Below are 10,871 nucleotides of genomic sequence, written 5' to 3'. Positions count from 1 at the left end.
TAATTTCGATACAAAATACAGTCATTAGGACATGCATGTATCTTCTTATACTCCAAACCAAAGGGACACATGAGCTTATTTGCGTAATAGTAAGACTTAGGAATTTCATTCCCATCAGGCAATTTATCACTTAATGCGGTCAACAAAGAAGTAAAACGGATGTCCGTCCACCCATGCTTCGGCTTAATGTTGAAAAGTGTTAGCACGGCCGATAGTTTGGAGTATTTTTTGCACCCGGGATACAAAGGCTTTTTGGAAGCCTCCGATAATAACTCAAACACTTCACCTTCAACACCATGCAACATCTCATCCACTTGTTCATCCTCGACCTTATCCGCCTGATCATCATCGGCTCCATCTTCACCATTATAAACAATATAGTCATCATTCTCGTATTCCTCGTCCACATGAATCTCATTTCTTCTAACACGCACATCATTCCGATCAAGGTACCCACTGTACTCTCCACTTTCTCCGTGCCAAATCCACACATGGTATAATTGCCTAAACCCACGACATAATACATGTTCTCTAATGATTTCAACACTATCGACCACATTCACATTATTACAATCAACACAAGGACAATAAAGGCCTTTGCCACCCAGTTTGTGTTGATAAGCTAAAGCCCTCTCGTAAAACAATTGAACCCCATTCCAAAATTCCAATGTATTGCGTCTACCATACATCCAACCACGATCCTTCTCCATTTAGTAAATTGTCTCTAAACATATATAGCACCATATAATTTATAATGTGTAAGTGCTACATATTTTATGTAAATCAAATTCAAGTACAAAACGTGAATATACCATTCATATAGTGAAAAAATGCATGTTTCCAAAGGGTCCTTATCACTCCAACCTAACCCATCCTTGAATGTCTACTCTCACTAGTGAATGTATGTTAAGTTTCCAATTTTAAGGAAAATCCGGCAGCATTTTTTCCCTACTTCTCCAAGTACACGATGTAGATAATTAATTACCCACATATGTACCTAGAGAACATAGTGAGGAAATGGTTAGCCAAGATGTTCCTTAAAATCGAAAAGAAAACATACATTCACCACGTAAGTGAGAGTACACATTCAAGAACATTCCCAACAGGAGACTATTCAAGACTTTCTCCTAATGAGAAAGCCTTGAACGGGTATCTAGGCATATGATGATGCAAGTATTCTATATATTGTTTTATTTATTTGCAATTAAACAATACACAAGTTGCAATTTCATGAATAAACTTTTATTAAATGGATAAATAGAAAGAAATATAGAAAAGTAAAGTTTAAAAGTCATACCAATATAGCAACTACTCACTTGAGCTCAATATGTAGTCCTCAAGCTAATTAAACTCGTGCTTCAATTCACAAATCTATTAAAAAAAAACAATAAACAAAAATTAGGTTTAATATAAGGTATGTACTATTTCTTTCTCATAACATGTCAATTCACTATTTTATTTATAAGCTAAAACACATCATCCATTGAACTAACAATTGCTAAACTAACAAGGTTACTAATCTCTAATTTTTTCAAAATTACCCATCAAAACAACTTAAAAGTAACCATTCACCCATTCCAAAATTTATCTACTTTAATAACAAGCAAGGTTACTAATCTCAAATTAATTCAAATATACCCATCAAAACAACTTAATATTAACCATTTAAACATTCCAAAATTCAACTAATTTAATAACAAAGTTAACTAATCTCTAACTTATTCAAAATAATCCATCAAAACAACTTCAAATCAACCATTAAAAGTAAAATACCAAATTTCACCTATTTAAGTACCAAGGTTAATATATATTCTTTAATTATTTCAAAATTATCCACCAAAACACATTAAATTAACCATTAAAACATAATAAAATCCAACTAATTGAGTAACAAGGTTACTAATCTCTAATATTTTCACAATTTCCCAATTATATTCAAACCTAAAATTGAGAAAAATTAAATTCAACCCTAAATTTTAATTTACTAACAATGGTTCAAAATGCAAAACAAATTAATATATAAAATTATATAATTGGAAAATAATGTACAAAAAATAAAAATAAAAAGAAACCTTGAATGGAAGTAGACAAGGAGGGTAGAAGCTAGGAGGAGACAAGGAGGGCAGCAGCTAGGAGGACGACCCTAGTAGTGGAGGATGCAGCGGTGGTGCGCAATGGTGGAGGCAGCGCTGCGGTGGAGTGGTGGAGGCGGTGCGCGGTGGTGGAACAAGCAGCAATGGGTGCGCGGTGGTGGAACAAGCAGCAATGGGTGCGCGGTGGTGGAACAAGCAGCAATGGGCGGTGCGCGGTGGTGGAACAAGCAGCAATGGGCGGTGCGCGGTGGTGGAACAAGCAGCAAAGAGAAAGAAAGGGAAAACAGAAGGGCAGGGGAGGAATGACAGAGAGGGGCGGTGGTTTTCGACACCTCTGTGGCCGGTGAAGGTGGCGGCTGTGATGAAGGGAAAAGGGGGAGGCACTTCAGAACGAATGAAAGAGAACGAAAGAAGGGATAGAACGAATGAAGGGAAGGAAAGAGAAAGAGAGGAAGAAGAATAAGGAAAGCCGCAGTTTTTTTTTTTTTTTTATTTGGCACGGGTTCAAATGACACCAGTTCAAACCGGTGCCTTTTTAATTTTTGGCATCGGTTCAGGCCAAACCGGTGCCTTTTCTCTTTTGGTAAAATCCCGCCCGTTTCTAGACCGGTTTTGTCCACCGCTTTAGCCTGAACTGGTGCTATATGGGGGGTGCCTAATGCTTTTTTTCTACTAGTGGAGTCTACTAAAATATATGTTGAGAATATTATTGCCTTAATGGAAATAATAAAGAAGATGTTCTATGGAAAGTTTGGTGATCAACGTTAATGATTGTAGGTTGTTGTTATTTAGATGAAATACTACAAGAGGGGGGTGAATTGTAGTATGGAGATTGCTAGTTACTTTTTGCGGAATTAAAAGAAACTTAACGCAATAGAGAAATAGTGCAAGAGAGATTTTACGAGGAAAACTTCCTAGGCCAAATAGGAAGTGAAAAACCTCGACCCAAAGGGATTTTGACTCAAAACATTCCACTAAAATAGGCCAACGACTCTGTTACAACCTATGAGGAACTTGAGCCTCTACCGAGTTCCTCAACGAACTCATATCCCCAACAACTATTCCCTCTAATAGTTGCAGCTCGAAATCTTCCCTCAAAGACCTCTCTTCTCACTCAAGACTTCACTCAAAACCTTTCTCTTTCTCTTTCTCTCAAGCTTCACTCAAAGCCTTCTCTACATACAAAGAACTCACTCAAGTTCTCACCCCAATACAAGAGTTCACTCAAACCCTTATTAATTCCCCATTACAAGAGTTCACTCAAACCCTTAAACAAATCTCAAATACATATAAAAGATATAATGTATAAAACTAATATGTTGGACACTTTGAGATATGTAAGGAACTTGGAACCTAGAGGAACTGACTCAAAAACGTGGAGAGAAAATATAATTCATTTCTGCCGCTCTTCCACTTGAGATATACGCTAATTTGGAATGACTCACTAAAGTCAGACAAATTGAAACTAAAACTTAACTCTCCTTTTATAGCATGCATAAGACTTGACCACTACTCCCATTAAATCCTCCACTAACAATAAGTTCCCTTATTTTTAGGTAACTGCCAATTACTTGGGCAGTAGAGAAACGTGATAACGTGGTAGTCAAAGTCTTATGCACTACGTTGAACGTGGAGTAAAATCAGGAAAAACTGATTTCTTGGAGAGAAGATAAAGTAAGCAGTTAAAATCTTATTTGATGAAAAAGATATTTTTGTAAAATAATATTTAAGATATTTATTTTCCAAAAATAAAATCTTTTTGTAAAATAATATCAGAGATTTATTTTCCAAAAACAGTAAAAATCTTTTTCGAAGACTAATTTTATCACATTTAAAAACTTTATCTTTTTAAAGAAAATAACTAAATATAAAATCATTCATTAAAAGAACGTTACTTATTTTTCTTTAACTGACTCATAAGGAACTGACTGGTCACCTAGTTCCTTCCAAGCTGTCAGACTCAGTTCCTTCTAGACTAAAGCTCCAATTTAGTTCCTTAGGCTTGTTCCAAACAATTTCTCTTGTCCAACATACTTACATGATTCTTAGAAAAATATACTCCTATTTTTCTGTCGTCTTCATTTTTCTCTGATGAAGCTTCTACTCCAAAGCTTCTAGTTCCTTCAAAGGAACTTCACTTTGTTTGTTCCATTGAGGAACTGCTGCTTGTTCCTTTCGTCGAAGAACCGACTTCTAGTGCTTCTTAGGATCTGCATATAAAGCCTAAAAGAACGTTTGAACATTTAGACTTCTTCTCTTTGTGTTCCCTTGAGGAACTCTTCTTTTTGTGTTCCCCCGAGGAACTCTTCTTCTCTTTATGTTTCCTTAAGGAACTCTTCTTCTTGTGTTCCTTTGAGGAACTCAAGCACGATTCATACTTTGTAATCTTCAATAATGATCTAATTTGTAATCAACATTCTTCATGCTTCATGGCTTGTTCATGCTCATCTCAATACACACATTAGTTAGATAATCATCATTTGTTATCTATCATCAAAACCTAACAACAGTTGTCAAGTTGAAGGTCTCAATCATGGAAATGACTGGGAGCCATTACTTGGACAATAAATCCTAAATCACATATTATGAAAGTAATTAGTAATGAAGATGCTAAGATTAGCAAAGTAGTTATAACTAAACCTATGCAATAAGTGAACGATAACATTCACAATTGTATGAAAGAAATCAAGCATACTAGATATGGGGGTGATTTCTATAGATGTTTTTTAAAGAGTGATACTCTTAAAACATTCGGAAAAACCATTTATCATAAGATGAACAATTCATGTTTTGGAGTAATTTAAAATTTTATGCAATTTTTATCACTCCGTTTGCTATTTAATTGTGGTTTAGAATTAAATATTAAGTCCATTCGATTCTTGAAATAATCAAAATAGGGTATCAAGACCAGTCTTGGTAAGGAAACACCTATTAAGTGAACGATGAATATTATAATCGAAAATTATCCCTAATTGAGGTCATTTAAACTATGGACGATTAATGACCAATTGAGATTAGTGTGTAGTTTGACTTATAGCACCGTTTCTTGTGCTACGAGGACATGATTGTCATAAATCATTTGCACAGGTATTGGTTTAGAACCATACTGGATCAACCTATGAGAACACTTAAAGAGATTAAAAATCGTCATAAGAATACTTCTCATTATGGCTATCGGAACCTATTTCCTCGACCATGAGTATTGTGAGTTCTCTTGTTTGAGTACTAGTCCGCTTTGATGTTGTCAAACGTCTGCCGTAATAGGGGATTATAACGGCAACACTCGGGCAGCTAGGTCTTCTCAGTAAGAGGAGCTACATTACAAGACTGGGAATGTCCCCGTACTAAAATAGGGAAGATGTCTTTGTTGTATACAAGGCCTCTCGTAGTGCGAGACTGTGAAAATACATGGCCGTGCTCGAATGGATTTTAGAAATTATCTGTTTATTGACAGTCCGACTCGGAATCAAGAAACACTTCTGGACGTAATAAGAATGACAAAATAATCTTACCTTATAGTTCATGAAGACACATTAAGCGACATAGGAAAAAGGTTGTACACTAAATGCGCACTTGTCCGGAAGGACAAGTTGGAGATTGAAAGGAATTTTATCCTTCGAACAAGTGAACTATTCCGTTAGTGGGTTTAGAATTATTATAAAGATAATATATTCAGTAAGGTCAAGTGATCGGAATGCCTAGGTGGAAGCCGCTTTCGATCAGTAATATTAATGCATAATTAATATTACAGCTTAATCTTGACTGAACCCTTCGGGTCACACCCTTAGAAGTAAACAAACCGACTCAACGAATTAATTCAGAAGAAATTAATTCGTCGCCTGCGTATTAAATATTTAGACGTCGGAAATTTGAGCTTGGAGCGTCAAAACCGAGCGTCGGAGAATCTCAAATGTCGAACAAAAATTTAGGATTTGGCGAGACGGGAAAATGCTTCAAGTAACAAGTAAAATCCTAGCCACGGGAAAGGCTAGAAAAGTGCACCCAAAAGGTGTGTTCCACGTGGCAGCACACAGGGCAAAAACGTCATGTGGCATCACACGTGGCAGCCACGTTGGCAGCCGCCACATGGTAGCTGCCAACTTGCAATGTGCCACGTAGGCAGCGCGCCACTGTGGCGACACATGTGGCAAGGGCCGTAGACCCGGGGCGATGGGTCATGGACACGGGCCAAAATAAAATTGCCCAACCCAACCCAACTTAGGGCTCAAGGTTGGGTGACACATGGTTAGTTCACATTTCATGTGAAATGCCTAGGAGACCAAGTGGGAAAGTGGTCCTCACCTAACCATGTGACACTTGTTACTTGTTCCTTGGTTTATTTAACTAAGTATTGAATTCATTAATCTTTCCGTGTGGGATCTTTTTGTGAAAAGTCCCAGATTGAAAGATTAATGGAATTCACAAGCTATCCTTCCTTATAAATAGCCAAAGGATGGCATGAAAATTCTTTGCATGAGTAGGAGTTCAATAGAGCATTGCATTAGCAAAAAATATTAAACTCATAAAATACTCGGGTTTTGGTCGGACCTCGCTAACCTTAAGGTAACGGACCTAAAAGCTGCTACTAGTTTTTGCGGGTGTATTTCCGTATGAGGCTCGCGTATTTTTGGAGCTTAAGCTTTCAAGTAAAAGTCCGGCTTTGAGGGCGAAGCACGCTTCAAAGGTAAATTCCGATTTTATCCTTTTTTGTGTATTTGTTATGCTTTATGATTTTATTAATTGCGAGTGGTTCTTTTGGCTAGGGTTGTTTCCGCGGTGAGTCGGACTCACCAAACCCCAACAGTAAATTGGCAAACAGTTGGCAATGTGGACATTTTTTAACATATTGTATGCAATCATGTTCTATAGTGGACCAATAGTACCCTTGTCGTGAAATTATTTTTGAAAGCATTTTACCATTCATGTGAGGTCCACAAACACCGTTGTGAGTATTTTCCATAAGGCGTCTGGCTTTCGGTTTGCCTATACATAATAAACTTTGACCATTAAGTCCTTTTTTGCATAATTTACCATTTATTAGACCATATTGCGCCGCAAGTGTTCGTAAGGCTCGTTGGTCTTTCGATGAAGTATTTTCAGGATATGTGCCATAAGTACTATATTGGAGGATATGATCATACCAAGGATTGTCTCCTTCAATGTCATTTATTTCCTCTATTGCGTTGCAATACGCTGGTTCTTCTCTTATATCAAGGCATAATGGCATCGTATTTAAGTGATCTGGAATGTTGATAATTGAAGCTAAATTTGCTAGCGCACCGGCAAATTGATTGTCATCCCTTGGGAGATATTTAAAATCAATATGTTTAAAATGCTCGATGGTGTGCTTGGTATAATATCATTGTAGAGTTCTTTATTTTCCATTTTTTTAATATATGATTTATAATCAAATTGGAGCCTCCATATACCTCTAATTTTTGCACACCTATGCTAGCCGCTGTTTCTAGTCCAATAATGCACGCTTCACATTCTGCGGCATTATTAGTAACCTCAAAGTCTAATTTAACAGAGATTGGAGTACGTGCTCCCTCTGAACTTATGAGTAACACTCCTACGCCACATCCTTTTTGATAGGACGCACCGTCAAAGTACATTACCCATTTGTCATCTTGTGTCATCAGAATCTCTTCATCCGGAAGATGAGTAGTTTCTGCACGACTTGTTTGAATTGGATGTTGTGCCAAAAAGTCGGAAATTACTTTTCCTTTCATTGATTTTTCAGGAATATATTTTACCTCAAATTCAGCCAACGTCACCAACCACTTAGATATCCTTCCTAGTATGGTGGTTGTACAAACAAATACTTTATCGGATTTTGTTGAGAAATCAGATAAGTAATGTGTGGTAACATATAAAGTCGTAACTTTTTGGTTGCCCACACTAATGCTAGGCTTGTCTTTTCCAAGGTGCTATATTTTGTTTCATATTGGATAAATTTTTTACTTATGTAATATATTGCACGTTCGACTTTTTCTACCTCATGTGATAAACTGGCGCATGTGGCTGTGTCTATAACTGTAATGTATAACCTAAGAGGTAGTTTGGGTACTGGTGGTGCTAAAATTGGTGGACTTTTGAGATAATCTTTGATTTTCTCAAAGGCCTTTTGGCATTGATCGTCCCATTCATGTTTCTCCTCTTTTTCAATTTTTTAAATATTGGCTCCCAAGTCATAGTCAATTTGTTGATAAATCGACTAATGTATTGTAATTTACCAAGCAATCCCCTAATTTAATTTTCTGTTTGAGGGGGAGGCATGTCAACAATTGCCTTTATTTTAGAGGGATCGATCTCGATCCAAGTTTGCTTACTAGGTATCCGAGTAACGTACCAGAAGTGACTTCGAAGGCGCATTTTTGTTGATTGAATCACATTTTATTTTCTTTTATACGAGTGAAAAATTTGCGTAAAGCTTTTATATGTCCCATTCTATCTCTGGAATTTACGATCATATCATCCACTTACACTTCTATTTCTTTATGCATCATATCATGCAAGAGAGTAGTAGCCGTTCTTTGGTACGTAGCTCTTGCATTTTTAAACCAAATGGCATGACTGTGTAGCAATACATACCCCAAGGGGTAATAAAGCATGTCTTTTCTTCATCTTCTTTTGCCATTAAAATTTGGTTGTAACCTGCTTATCCATCCATAAAGGATAACATCGCATGTTCAGTCATGTTATCTACCAATATATCAATATGTGGTAGAGGAAAATCGTCTTTAGGGCTAGCTTTATTAAGATCCCTAAGGACGACACGCATGCAAACTCGTCCATCCGTTTTAGGGATCGGAACGATGTTCGCTACCCATTCTGGGTAATTACATTAGAGAATAAAACCGGCGTCCAATAGTTTTTGTACTTCTTCTTTTATTTTTAATGCGACATCAAGTTTCATTCATCGAAGTTTTTGTTTTACTTGTTTAGAAGTAGGGTTCAAGGGAATGGTATGTTCCGCAATTTCCCTATCTATTCCAGGCATGTCCTTGTATGACCAAGCAAACATGTTTTCGAATTCTTTGAGCATCGATATGAGGGTCGATCGCTCTTCTGGATTTAGAGTTAAGCCAATTTTGACTTCTCTCTTATTTTTGTTAGTTCATATATTAACTATTTCAGTTTCTTCACCGATAAGATTCTTTTTTTCTCGTTCATTCATTAGTTCAACCAATTTATTAATGTTATCATCTTCATTAGATTGATTGTTATAGCATTCGAAAGATTCAAGAGAAGGCATATACTCGGAAATAGAGCTCATATCATTAAAATCAAAAGAGAGTACATCAAGAGAGGAATACTTTTTGGGATCTTCATCCTTAGAACTAGAAAATAAAGACTCGGTAATGGCGACAAGGTCTAAATTTTCAGCTTCCCTAGAGTCTATAATGAATTCATCGTCCGATTCTTCAAACATCTTCCCTTCGCCTATGACGATTTCTAGTTTATCGCCTTTGTGATTGATCCATTTGAAAGATTTCCTCCATCCATGCTCAAAAGTTTCGTTTGAAGGGGTGATCAACGATGTTGGGTCAAAAGCTTCATCTTGAATGGCGTTTTGATTGGTCATTGTTGCGACATGATTTTGCTCTAGTCCAAAGAGCAAGTTAAATGCTTGCCCATCATAGCACCCTAGAGTTAGGTGTTTTGATTTAACGAGACTAATATCGTCATCCAAGAAGTAGCAATCATGAAATATTTCAAATCCAGGCTTCTTGATTCCTTCCAAAACTAATGGTTCCGGAAAGTCGTAGCATGGGTAATCTTCTCCCTTCCTAATAAATTGTCCATTAGGGGTTTGTTGATAGGATGGAAGTAAAGTGATTATCCTTTTCTTATTATTGTCTCTACGTGCTTTGTTTTTTCCATCGTGAGACTCCAATTCTTCTTTGGTTGGTTTATATCCCAATCCAAAGGAGAAGCTCTTATTTGGGATAAGAAGTAAGAGAGATTTCTTCATTCCTATTCCCAAAGGCATCCTAGGAAAGTGACTACTCTTGAGCAAGATGTTGTTTACTATCCGAGTGGAATATGGATCAAGCTTGAATGGTTCTTCAAAGTCTTCTTCCATTTCAATTGTGAAGATTGGCTCCACGGCGAATCCCCACATGTCCTCTTCATCAATATCATGGTTTATTTTTAAGAGTGATAGATCATTTAATGCTATTTGTAGTGGAGAAGCATGTATATTCATAGGAAGCCCTTGATAGTTCAACCTAATAATTTGATGAAGTGAGGATGGTATTGCACCAAGCTCATGTATCCAAGGACGTCTAAATAAAAGGTTGAATGTATGTCCATGACATGAAATTCAACCATCTTTTGACTTGGGCCTGTGGTAATTGGTAGCTTAACAGTTCCACACAATGATCTTCTTGATTTGTCATAATCCCTATTGCTATGCTTTGTTGATTGGAAATCTTTTTCTGGATTTAGGCCTAAGTAGTTTGTCGTTCGTAATGGGCATACGTTTATAGTCGACCCATTGTCTACCAAAGTTATAGGGATATTGTATCCCTTGCTTCCCACAGTTAAGTATAACGCATTGTTGTGGGTAGTGTCTTTTAAAGGCAAATCATCATTAGTGAAAATGATTGACTTGACGGATTTCTCGCTAGTAAGCAAGCTAACGAGGTCCTGAGGGGTTGTGTTTGTGCTTACAGACAAAGCCGTTAGAGCGTTCATGAGAGAATTCCTATGTACTTTAGAAGAACTTAGGAGTTCCTAAATGCTAAAATTCGCCTTGGATTGACGAAGTTG

This window comes from Chenopodium album, chromosome 3, assembly GCF_948465745.1.
Source record: "Chenopodium album chromosome 3, dcCheAlbu1.1, whole genome shotgun sequence".
Lineage (NCBI taxonomy): Eukaryota > Viridiplantae > Streptophyta > Magnoliopsida > Caryophyllales > Amaranthaceae > Chenopodium > Chenopodium album.
Note: the sequence above shows the minus strand (reverse complement) of the source record.